This window comes from Mustelus asterias, chromosome 18, assembly GCF_964213995.1.
Source record: "Mustelus asterias chromosome 18, sMusAst1.hap1.1, whole genome shotgun sequence".
In the NCBI taxonomy this organism is placed as follows: Eukaryota; Metazoa; Chordata; class Chondrichthyes; order Carcharhiniformes; family Triakidae; genus Mustelus; species Mustelus asterias.
This window is the reverse complement of record NC_135818.1, coordinates 81,512,710-81,526,204: the sequence shown is the minus strand read 5'-3', so window position 1 is coordinate 81,526,204 and position 13,495 is coordinate 81,512,710. Positions and strand designations below refer to the sequence as shown.

Genomic DNA, 13,495 nt, shown 5'->3' with positions numbered 1-13,495 from the left:
AGCAATTCTGGAATGTGATTTAACTATTTCAGCTTGTCAGTATTTTATTCATGGACCGGGCATCACTTCAAAGTCTGCAGCTGCCACATAACTCCGATTGGTGGTAAAAGAGGTGATATCAACAAAACGATACAATTTCAAAGTGGGCGCAGGGATATATAAATTTGGGGGTGTATACATCTTTGAAGTCATATAAAATTCATCAAAGATTCTTAGACAGCACCTTCCAAACGCAAGACCGCTTCCATCTAGAAGGACAAGGGCAGCAGATATCTGGGGACACCACCACCTGCAAGTTCACCTCCAAGCCACTCACCGTCCTGGCTTGGAAATATATCGACGTTCCTTCGCAGTCTCTGGGTCAAAATCCTGGAATTCCCTCCCTAACGGCATTGTGGGTCAACCCACAGCACGTGGACTGCAGCGATTCAAGAAGGCAGCTCACCACCACCTTCTCAAGGGCAACTAGGGATGGGCAATAAATGCTGGCCAGCCAGCGATGCCCATGTCCCACGAATGAATAAAAAAAAGGTAGCAGGTCAAAGGCTATTTAATTGGGATCCTGTGCATTATTAATGGAGGCGTAGTGTACCTGGGGGCACCTGGAGGTCGGTTTTGTTCAGTTGGCTGGGTGGCTGGTTTGAGATGCGAGTGATGCCAATAGTGTGGGTTAAATTTCCATAGCGGCTGAGGTTATTCATGAAGGCCCCACTTTCTCAAACTTGCTCTCCCCTGAGGTGTGGTGACCCTCAGGTTAAATCGCCACCAGTCAGCCCTCCCCCTCCCTCTCAAAGGGCAGAGCAGCCATCTGGGAGTCATCTGGAGACTATGGCAAATTTACAAAGAACAAAGAACAAAGACAATTATAGCACAGGAACAGGCCCTTCGGCCCTCCAAGCCTGCACCGGCCATGCTGCCCGACTTAACTAAAACCCCCCTACCCTCCCAGGGACCATATCCCTCTATTCCCATCCTATTCATGTACTTGTCAAGACATCCCTTAAAAGTCACTACCGTATCCGCTTCCACTACCTCCCCCGACAACGAGTTCCAGGCACCCACCACCCTCTGTGTAAAAAATCTGCCTCGCACATCTCCTTTAAACCTTGCCCCTCGCACCTTAAACCTGTGCCCCCTAGTAATGGACTCTTCCACCCTGGGGAAAAGCTTCTGACTATCCACTCTGTCCATGCCTCTCATAATCTTGTAGACTTTTATCAGCTCTCCCCTCAATCTCCTTTATAGTTTACAATATAGGAACAATAGTGATAAAGTGGTTATCAAACTGGATCTAGCAATTCAAAGGGCCTGTATGGGAGGGGACATTTGAGCCCAACGTAAACTGGAAGAACAGCATCACATCTTCCAATTGGACACATTATAGTCGCAGGACTCAACATTGAGTTCAACAACTTAAAACTGTGACCTTTCTCCTCCACCTTAAACTCCTTTTTTAAATATCCCATATATTTTTTTCTCCCATTGTGGAGTGACTCCCTCTCCCCTCCTACACCGGCCTATCTGTCTCTTGTTCCTAAGTTTGCTATGTCTTTGTAGCAATCTCACCCGGCTACGGTTTAATATCCAGCTCATTCTCCCTCTCAAAGTCAGTGGTATTATCGCTAGGCTATTAATCCAAAAACTCATCTTGAGTTTGAATACCGCAATGGCAGATGGTGGAATTTGAATTCAATAAAAAATATCTGGAATTGAAAATCTACTGATGACCATGAAACCATTGTCGATTGTCCGAAAAACCCATCTGGTTGACTAATGTCCTTTAGGGAAGGAAATCTGCCGTCCTTACCCGGTCTGGCCTACATGTGACTCCAGAGCCACAGCAATGTGGTTGATTCTCAATTGCTCTTGAAGGGTAACCAGGGATGGACAATAAATGCTGGCCAGCCAGCGACGCCCACATCCCATGAATGAATAAAAAAAATGTTACTTCACTCAAATGGTTACGAATCTTTGGCAATCTCTACCCCGGAGGGTTGTGGATATTCCATTATTGAATATATTTAGGGCCGAGATTTTTGGTGTCTCAGGGAATCAACAGACTTGAGGGATGGGCAGGAAAGTAGAGTTAAAGCCTGTCAGCCATGATCGTGTTGAATGGCGGAGAGAGTTTGATGGTTCAGTCCTGCTCCTCCTTCTCATGTCCTTATGTTCACTGGCCAGCCGCCAATGAGATCAAAGATAGTGTCGGCACGGGAACCAGCTGAGGTGAGTTTGGGCTGCTTTTGATGCCGACTCAGATATGCCACTGAGGACATTTGACAGCAGTCAGAAACTAAGCTCAGGACGAAACTTCCCATTCTTTTGTCCCTTTAAATGGAGCAGAATCGACACTGCGATGCTGTTATTCATCTAGACTGAAGGCATTTCAACATTGCCTCAAATCAGTACAACCGATTCCCTACACACAGAGTCTGTCAAATCACTTATTCCACCCCGTCCGTTCCACAGAGCGACACTTACCCATTTGTTGTAGTCAAGAAACCCCATGACGCCTATCATGGTGAATGAATGCCTTTACATGAAATCTGATGACTATCTGTGGCTTTGAGGTGCACAAACTGAGTAACCACAAATTAGCAGCTCTGCTATGGTGCTGGTCGGGGCCAGTGAGGGCATTGCTAAGACAATGTATAAATGTACTGCCTAACTCCAAATGTATTATTCTGTTGTTCAGAGAAATCTACTACCCTTTAATGCTGCAAAGCCTGAACCTTTTTGATTTAAGGGCGGCACGGTGGTACAGCGGTTTGCACTGCTGCCTCACAGCGCCAGGGACCCGGATTCAATTCTGGCCCCGGGTGACTGTCTGTGTGAAATTTGCACATTCTCCCTTAGTCTGCATGGTTTTCCTCCGGGTGCTCTGGTTTCTTCCAACAGTCCAAAGGTGAGGTGGATTGGCCATGCTAAATTGCCCCTCAGTGACAGGGGATTAGCAGAGTGAATGTGTGAGGTTATGGGGGCGGGATTGTTCTCAGTGCAGACTTGATGGGCTGGATGGCCTACTTCTGCAATGTAGCATTCTATGATTCTATGAAGTATGCGCACAGGTCAGGTGTCAGGAATTTAGTTGGGTGTTCTCCTGAACACCCAACTAATTTTGGCCAAAGATGGGCAGAAAACAAAGCAGGACTTGAATCATGCAGTGACCTTCATTACATCAGAGTGATCGCACAGTGCTTTACAGGGATCATAGAAATCAACAGAAAACAATCAAGGATTACTTTCTATTTCACTCGCCAATTTCACCAACTCAGCTGTGATCGTGCAAGTGAGTTTCAGCAGAAACTTGAGATGTAAGTTTCAAGTTCCACCGGACTCTAAAATCGGCCCCGCAGATGGAGGAGGTGGTTAAGAAGGCGTATGGTGTGCTGGCCTTTATCAATCGAGGGATTGAGTTTAGGAGTCCAGGGATAATGATGCAGCTATATAAGACCCTCGTCAGACCCCACTTGGAGTACTGTGCTCAGTTCTGGTTGCCTCATTACAGGAAGGATGTGGAAAAGATTGAAAGGGTGCAGAGGAGATTTACAAGGATGTTGCCTGGATTGAGTGGCATGCCTTATGAGGATAGGCTGAGGGAGCTCGGTCTTTTCTCCTTGGAGAGACGTAGGATGAGAGGAGACCTAATAGAAGTATATAAGATGTTGAGAGGCATAGATCGGGTGGACTCTCAGAGGCTTTTTCCCAGAGTGGAAATGGCTGCTACGAGGACACAGGTTTAAGGTGCTGGGGGGTAGGTACAGGGGAGATGTTAGGGGTAAGTTTTTCACACAGAGGGTGGTGGGCGAGTGGAATCGACTGCCGTCAGTGGTGGTGGAGGCAAACTCAATAGGGTCTTTTAAGAGACTCCTGGATGAGCACATGGAGCTTAATAGGATGGAGGGTTATAGGTAGGCCTGAAAGGTAGGGATGTGTTCGGCACAACTTGTGGGGCCGAAGGGCCTGTTTTGTGCTGTAGTTTTTCTATGTTTCTATGTAACCTGACCAGCCCATTTGCAAGAGAGAAGCAAAATGATTGTCAGTTTAATTGCGACAGAATAGCTTGACAGATATATGTCAGTGTTTCAGGAAGAAGACTATTTATAGTGGTTGGAAATGTATGCAGGATTCCGAATATGTTCAAGGAAGAATTAGAGAAGAAAACTATTCTCGGAGATAAATGAAGTATTCAAGTTATAAAAAAATAGACCCATCTCCCAAAAATCCAGCTCCCTCTTTCCACAATAACATACGAGTGATTTCTGAGGATACAGACTAATGAAACTCATACCGGGGGGGGGGGGAATTCTTCCACCCCGCCCGCCACGGGAATTGTAGCAGGCCGGAGAGTGGGGGGGGGGGGGGGGGGGCGGGATGGACAACGCAAAGGTCCATTGACCTCGGGCAGGATTCTCTGTTTTGGGGTGAGCACGGCCAGAGAATCCCACCCAGTCTGAACCCAAATCCAAGAGGATTCAGATTTTCTCAATATAAAATTCAAGGACATGACTGCAAACTATTAACCCATTACACAGGTGCTAATGAGGAACATTGAGAAATGATGCACCTTTTTCCGAGAAATCTCTTTATTCAAAGTTTTAAAGGGATTTTGACAGCTTTGTCAGAGACAGCACACAGATACAATAGGCGGGGATTTCCAGTCACTCCCGCCCCGAGACCGGAAATTCCCATCCGAGATCAACGGACCTTTCAATGGCCCGTCAAATTGTCCATCCCGCCTGCGGTGACTCCCACGATGAGCAGGGCCGAAAATTTTACCCCACAGTTTTCAATATAAGAACAAACAGATTAGACTATGTGTGTGTGGAGTTTGCATGTTCTCCCTGTGTCTGCATGGGTTTCCTCCGGGTGCTCCGGTTTCCTCCCACTGTCCAAAGATGTGCAGGTTAGGTGGGTTGGCCATGATTAATTGCCCCTTAGTGTCAGGGGGATTAGCGGGGTAAATATGTGGGGTTACGGGGATAGGGCCTGAGTGGGATTGTGGTTGGTGCAGACTCGATGGGCCGAATGGCCTCGTTCTGCACTGTAGGGATTCTATGATTCGCAGGTTAGGGGGATTAGCCATGGGAATTGTGTGGGGTTATGGGAATAGGATGGGGGTGAGGGTAAAATACTCTGTCAGAGAGTCAGTGCAGACTCAATGGGCCGAATGGCCTCTTCTGTATTGTAGGGATCCTATGATCAATCATATGGCCTTATTAACCAAACTGCCTTATTGGGATGGAATGTCCTGCACTCAAAAACACAACTGTCTTCTGAACACAAACTAAACATTAGAATCAAATATTGAGGTTGGCCTATTCACTCAGACCTTCCACCAGAATCCCTAATCACAGCTTCATCATTGGACACAGATTAGACAGCAGGTATATCAGTAAATGGCTATTGTTTCCCACTGATGCAATGCCCCAGGTAATGAATAACACTTGTCAAGTTTTACTAAAGTACAAATCAATGGACCACAACAATGGACACTCCAAGGCAAGTCTTGAATTCCTCCCCTCCACTCTTCCTCCTGTGTTACTCTCAATGCAATTCCATATTGTCCACTTGGAAATCTTCAACATCTGTCTGCGAGTTAAAGCATTTGAAAAATTGACAATGATCACCTTTTTTTTCCCGACGGGCCAATTACTCGGGAGCATAGGTTGCAAGTGAGAGGGGGAATGTTTAAAAGAGATGTAAGGAGTAAATCTTTCACACAGAGGGTGGTGAATGCCTGGAACGCGCTGCCGGAGGAGGTGGTGGAAGCAGATTCTATTACAACGTTCAAGAGGCATCTGGATAGATACATGAATAGGCAGGGAATAGAGGGATATGGACCATATAGAGGCAAGAAAATACTAGATTAGAGAGGCATCTGTGTTGGCACAGACTTGGTGGGCTGAAGGGCCTGTTCCTGTACTGTACTGTTCTTTGTTCCTTTGGAAGAACTCTAATCCTCATTCTCATAACCAGTAGACTTGTGAATCCACCGAATGCCTATTGAGCTTAAATGACAGGTTCTCCATAGCAACTGAGGTAGTATCTTTAATATCTTCAATACTAAACTTAAGAACCATAATTCCAGCTCTTGGATTTGATGTGTGTTATTTTGCACTGTTGGTGTATAAAATGCACTGGGGAGAATCAATAACATTTGCACTCTCCTTATCTTGTACTATGGTTAATCTGGACCTTGATGGATCAAAACATTTTAGATGTTTGCCTGCACTGAAAGCACAAGTTAACAAAGATCACTAAACAGATTACACTGATTTGTACAGATGTACCATAGAATGCATCCTTTCCAGATGTATCACAGCTCAGTATGGCTCCTGCTCCAAATAAGATTGCAAAAAACCACAAAGGGTTGTGAACGAAGCCCAGTCCATCACACAAACCAGCCTCCCATCCATTGACTCTGTCTACACTTCCCACTGCCTCGGCAAAGCAGCCAGCATAATCAAGGACCCCACGCACCCTGGAAATACTCTCTTCCACCTTCTTCCGTCAGGAAAAAGATACAAAAGTCTGAGGTCACGTACCAACCGACTCAAGAACAGCTTCTTCCCTGCTGTTATCAGACTTTTGAATGGACCTACCTTATGTGAAGTTGATGTTTCTCTACACCCCAGCTATGACTGTAACACTACATTCTGCACCCTCTCCTTTCCTTCTCCCCTATGTACCCTATGAATGGTATGCTTTGTCTGTATAGCACGCAAGAAACAATACTTTTCACTGTATCCCAATACATGTGACAATAATAAATCAAATCTATTCAATCAAATCAAATCTTTAGTTAACTCAACTGTCAGGAAGTACTTGCTGCATCTGCACAACGCACTGAAGTTAAATCTTCCACATCTTGCTGCTGAAGATCTGTACCACAATGTCACAGGATTGCACTGAACATTTATAAAGAGCCTAATGTTACATCTCTGAGGGGTTTAACTTGGAAAGAATGTCCAGACATGTTGGAGAAGTAACTGATGATTCCCTATTAAATGATTTTATTAGTAATTTTGCGGACAACACAGTATTGCGAATAGCGATGAGGACCGTCGGAGGATACAGCAGGATATAGATCGGTTGGAGAATTGGGCAGAGAGATGGCAGATGGAGTTCAATCCAGACAAATGTGAGGTAATGCATTTTGGAAAGTCTAACACAGATAGGAAATACACAGAAAATGGCAGGACCCTTAAGAGTATTGATAGGCAGAGGGATCTGGGTGTACAAGTACACAGGTAACTGAAAGTGGCAAAGTAGGTGGAGAAGGTAGTCAAGAAGGCATACGGCATGCTTGCCCTCATCGGCCGGGGCACTGAGTTGAAAAATTGGCAAGTCATGTTGCAGCGTCTGGACAAATAGGATGGGACTAGAGGGTAATGGTCCCCGGAAGGGTAGGGGGTTTTAGTTCAGACGGGCAGCATGGCCGGTGCAGGCTTGGAGGGCCGAAGGGCCTGTTCCTGTGCTGTAATTTCCTTTGTTCTTTGTTCTATTTGCCTGAGTAACACACAAGAAACCTTACCCTGAGTGAAGGAAATTCAGCAGCAGCTGACAACACAAAACGTAAAAAAAAATCAGATTCTGAACTTCAGCCTTACATTTCCCTACTTGTCAAGTCCAAACTTTCATTGGTTTTTAATTATGTTTGACGCTAATTGCACTAACAAAGTCAATAGATTAATCACCTTTGATTCCCAGTTGAGGGGATGACTATGTGGTCCAGCGATAGATAAAAGTAAAGCTGCCAGGTCCACTTACGCCAAGCTTCACAGTCATTCTGAGCATTTTAGTCACCGGTGATTCATTGGTTTATCACAAGAGGCTTGCGCCATTAGTAAGCGGTGACATTGGAAGACAAAAGAGCTATTCAACACATGTTCTGTCATCGATGACACATCAGAAAATTAGATATCCTGTGAAATAGGTTTGTCAACCCTTTTTGTTTTACTCATTCAGGGGACATGGGTGTCACTGGCTAGGCCAGCATTTATTGCCCATCCTTCATTGCCCTTGTTCAGAGGGCAGCTGAGAGTCAACCATATTGCTGTGGCTCTGGAATCACATGTAGGCCAGACCAGGTAAGGACAGCAGATTTCCTTCCCTAAAGGGAATTGGTGAACCAGATGGTTTTTTCTGACAAGCGACAATGGTTTCATGGTCATCAGTAGATTCTTAATTCCAGATATTTATTTTTGAATTCAAATTCCATATTTTGGTCCAGTGAGCAGTTCTATGATTTTCTTGGTGAGTTTTTGGCAGATGGGCATGGTAAATCTGACAGGAGCCAAAAAATCAGCATTAAATAACATAGCAATTGTCCCAAAAGCGGGTTAATGGTGGGTTGGTCTTCCCACAGGCAGGTGATGCGAATGCTTTTTGCATTCATTTGCATCTCATGAATGCTCATTAAAACAGCTGTCTCATCAGGATTTTCAATCTTGCGTCAGGTCAGTGGGAAATCACATCAGCGTCAAACCCCATTGCTAAAGTCCAGGTCCTCAGTTCACCAGAGACTTTGAGGTGAGTGCAACAACTTTCTGCCACAGTGCTGCGCTGCTCCTGACGCACTGTTCACCACTCTGTCGGGGCAGACCGGTTCCTGCCCCTCATCTCCATGCCGAACCAGTCTTCATGGACAGCACCGTGCTGCTGGATCCCTGTGTCATCAAGTTGGATCAGTACAGAGCCTGGGGTTGGGGAGTACAGGTGCCCCCTGTTGCCTCACACCAATGTCTGTCACCGTGCTACTGGACCCACAGACCCTCCTGTGTCACTGAGTTGGTTCAGTACTTTGCCTGGAGTTGGAGAGTACAGGGGTCTCCTTCCCCCCACTGGTGCCACACAGCAGTGTTTATCTGGACAGCACCATGCTTTGGGGGTCTTGCTGCCACCACAACAAAGGCCTAAAAGTTTGACTGGAGGTGGAGAGTGGTTTCTGGTGGCCTAACAAAGCCAAGGGGGCAATGTGGACATAGGGCAGTGCAAGAGGGGGGGAAGGGTGAGGGCTCACTATCGCAGGCAGAGGGGCAAAGAGGTGAGTGAGGGTGATGAACAATGGAAGGCAGAGGGAAGACTGAGGGGAGGGAAGCTCGATCCCGACAAAGCCGCATGAAAAGCTCACAAACAAGGGGGTCAAAGGGACACCACATCACTTGCTGGAAGGGGATGGATGAAGACTCCAGATGTGGTGGGTAGAGATCCAAGTGGGGCATGGGAGCCTCACAGGTGATGGGTTCGGGAGGGAGGGTGGTCGAATCGGGGAACTGACTTCCTCCTGAGGCTGTTAGCCTTTTCCCTCTGGGTTACTGACATCCTGCACAGTCTGGTGAGGACAGGTGGGTTGGAGAGAGTGATACAAGTTTGCTGAGCTGAGATTTAAACATGGCAGCGTGACCTTCGAACCAGCCAGCTGAGGCCATGTTCTCCCCCCTCGTGCCCGCCACCAGGGCTTGGGAGAATCCCATCCATAAATCATGGAGTGAGCATGTCGGGAGGAACTGTTCCCATTGGCGGAAGGATCAGGAAGCAAAGGGCACAGATTTAAGGTAATTGGCCAAAGAAGGGATGGCAGCACGAGGAAGACCTTTTCCATGCAGGTACTGGCTGGGATCTGGAAGGTGCTGTCTGAGAAGCAGGTTCAATCAAGGCACTCAAGAGGGAACCAGATTATTCTCCAAGAGAGAAGAATGTGCAGGTTTCTGGGCGATGCAGGTGAGTGGCACTCAATGAACTGCTCCTTCTGAGGGCCAGTATTGACACGGCAGGCTGAATAGCCTCCTTCTGCACTGCAACCATTCAATGATCGGCTATGCAGCACTTTGAGATGCTCAAGCACCTTGTAAATGCAAATCTTTCAAGTCTTGTTTTCTCAGGAGAAAGCCTCTCAACACACTTTAGGCATGGCAGATCTTCAACTTATTAATAGCAATTTCCTACGTTTATCCTTTAATACCCTTTCTTTCAAGGACGTATCTTTCTCTCTTTCAACCAGTACAATTGATTCATCTGCAGCCTCTGGGCAATGCATTTCACACTCAGATGATCCTTTGTGAGGAGCTTCTCTCCACTCGGGTTGTTCTAATTTTAAGCTTCTGTCTCTGACGGGAGAGTCAAGGCAAAAATGAGAGAGGAAGATTCTTGCGGAAAATGGACAAAGGGACAAATGGTCAGAGGAGTGAGGCCTCTGTCTGGGCCTGATTCAAAACCAGATTGGTTTTCAGGTTGGGACTAGGGCTTCCCTGTGGCTCATGCCTGACGCCTCTGAGATGCTGCGAGCCACTGCCACCAACAAAATGATTCCAACACCATCATAACACCGTGGTTAGCACTGCTGCCTCACAGCGCCAGGGACACGGGTTCGATTCCCGGCTTGGGTCACTGTCTGTGCGGAGTCTGCACGTTCTCCCCGTGTCCGCGTGGGTTTCCTCCGGGTGCTCCGGTTCCCTCGCACAGTCTGAAAGACTGTGAGGTGCGTTGGCCGTGCTAAATTCTCCCTCAGTTCACCCGAACAGGCGCCGGAGTGTGGCAACTAGGGGATTTTCACAGTAACTTCACTGCGGTGTTAATGTAAGCCAACTTGTGACACTAATCAATAAACTTAACACTGTTTTGGGGGGAGGTGGGGTGGGGGGGAGGGGGTTGGTGTTTGAAATGCTCACCCCCACAATGGAGATGGCAAGGGTTGTGTGAGGGCTGCCCATACCCGTACCACGTACCAGCAAAACCCGCCAGAAACACTGTTAACCTAAACTCTGAAGACATAAACTACAAACTCTGAGCACACTGAAATCTACTCTGTGCGGTGAAAAAATTCCTTCTTCTGCTATGGTTCCACTGGGACGATTGTAACTGTAATGTTAATTAATTCCAGTAACTTGTTGATTGTTGCTTGTAGAAGCCTTTGTCTACAAGCAACATTGGTCCCATTGGTGCTGAATGAGAAGGCCTTTCACTAGTCAGGCCACACTGTAGCCAGGACAGCTATTGATCAGGTAGATAAAAGCCACATTGCGTCTAGGTTTTAATTACAATGTGCTTTCTGGCCGCACCATTAGAACATAAGAACTGGGAGCAGGAGTAGGCCATCTGGCCCCTCGAGCCTGCTCTGCCATTCAATAAGATCATGGCTGATCTTTTTGTGGACTCAGCTCCACTTACCCGCCCGCTCACCATGAGCCTTAATTCCTTTACTGTTCCAAAATGTATCTATCCTTGCCTTACATTCAATGAGGTAGCTTCAACTGCTTCACTGGGTAGGGAATTCCACAGATTTACAACCCTTTGTGTGAAGAAGTTCCTCCTCAACTCAGTCCTAAATCTGCTCCCTCTTATTTTGAGGCTATGGCCCCTAGTTCTGGCTTCACCCACCAGTGGAAACAACTTCCCTGCTTCTGATTTATCTATTCTCTTCATAATCTTATATGTTTCTATGAGATTTCCCCTCATTCTTCTCAATTCCAATGAGTACAGTCCCAGTCTACTCAGTCTCTCCTCATAAGCCAACCCTCTCAACTCCAGAATCAACCTCGTGAATCTCCTCTGCACCCCCTCCAGTGCCAATATGTCCTTTCTCAAGTAAGGAGACCAAAACTGTACACAGTTTTGGTCTCCTTACTTGGTGTGGCCTCACCAGCACCTTCTACAGCTGCAACATAACCTCGCTGTTTTTAAACTCCATCCCTCTAGCAATGAAGGACAAAATTCCATTTGCCTTCTTAATTACCTGCTGCACCTGCAAGCCAACTTTTTGTGATTCATGCACAAGGACACCCAGGTCCCTCTGCACAGCAGCATGCTGCAATGACCCAGTCAGTTGAGTTGCTAATTATTTGCGCTGCAGGCCTGGATGAGTTGCTGGTTTTAGGTGGACCATTCTGATTAGGTGGCACAGTGGCACTGTACTTAGCACTGCTGCCTCATGGCGCCAGGGACCAGGGTTCAATTCCAAAATCGGGTCACTGTCTGTGTGGAGTTTGCACATTCTCCCTGTGTCTGCATGGGTTTCCTCCGGGTGCTCCGGTTTCCTCCCACATTCCAAAGATGTGCAGGTTAGGTTGATTGGCCATGCTAAATTGACCCTAGTGTCAGGGGGGTTAGCAGGGTAAATATGTGGGGTTACGGGAATAGGGCCTGGGGGAATTGTAGTTGGTGCAGACTTGATGGACCAAATGGCCTCCTTCTGCACTTTAGGGATTCTATTAGAGAGAGAGCTAGTGATGGTAAAGACCAGAAATGGGCAATCTAGGCTGGTGAGTGGGCCACTTTAGACAATATACCCTGTCTGAGAACAGAACACGTTCAACCTCAATCTAACCCTGTCTAAACCATGCAACTGGAATCACCTAGCTACGACCATGTTTGGGTAACTGGTCAGGTGGTGAGAAGGGACCATGTGATGGGTCAACTAACTCTCTTCTGTGGTTAAGAAACTCCTTTCTACCAGGCCACAACACAGAATAGACACTGAAGAAGCAGGACCCAGAGCACTCTCTTGATCTCTGTCCACCCAGCTGCTACCTGAAGAAGAAGAAATATAAATTGTCCGTCGAAATCTTTAAACTGTAATGACGCTCAATCCTGAGGGACCACCAAGCACAGCCTGAAAGCCTGAAAACAGCCAGCTGTGGTATGCAAACCCAATTAACTCAAGGGTCTTAGACGGGGAGGGATTGGGTGGCCTTGGGGTGGAGGAGGAAGGGGAGCGGTTTAACGCCCCATTTAAGTCAAGCAGGTTGGGAGGCATGTGTTGGAGGACTAGGGGGGGGGGGAGGAACAAAAGAGAGTGGGCCACGTCTTAATGGGTGTTCCCCCTGATGCACGATGGGCATCCCATGAGACATAGGATCAGACGTAGGCCTATCGAGGCTGCGCTGCCATTCAATGTGATTGTGGCTGATCTGATATGATCCTCCTCAACTCCACTTTCCCCTGAGCGACGTGCCCCCTCCCCCCACTCCCCACGTTACTACCTGCCTTTACAAATTTTCTGTAAAAAAAAAAGAACCTATTGTCTCCCAGCATCTCATAGAGTCATAGAGGTTGACAACATGGAAACAGGCCCTTCGGCCCAATTTGTCAATGCTGCACTTTTTTTCAAATCACTAAGCTAGTCCTAATTGCCCACATTTGGCCCATATCCCTCTCTACCCATCCTACCCAAGTAACTGTCTATGCCATTATATATGCAGTTGTCATATGTTAACCACATGATGGCATGGACAGAGTATGATACAGGTCTTCTTGGCAAGCTTCACGGACCTTTGGATAGTTATTTAAATATGGCAGGCCAGCTGCCCATTTCTATGGTCATGCGGGACAGCTCAGGGGTGGGCGTAAAGATAGTGTGCTTGCCACCCCTGCGTGGGGGGGGACCGTAAAATCCAGAGCAATAACTAACATCCCAATGGTATCTTTAAACACACCTGCACTGTAACAACTGGAAGAAATATAACGGTCATTAATATTTCACAGATTCAATACA

General features: G+C 46.9%; 1 protein-coding gene across 43 annotated transcripts in view; it reads right to left on the bottom strand.

Annotated features, from left to right (window-relative positions):
* Positions 1 to 13,495, bottom strand: part of nrxn3a (neurexin 3a) — a 1,279,906-nt gene that overhangs the window by 1,220,756 nt on the left and 45,655 nt on the right. The gene's annotated exons all lie outside the window — the stretch shown is intronic.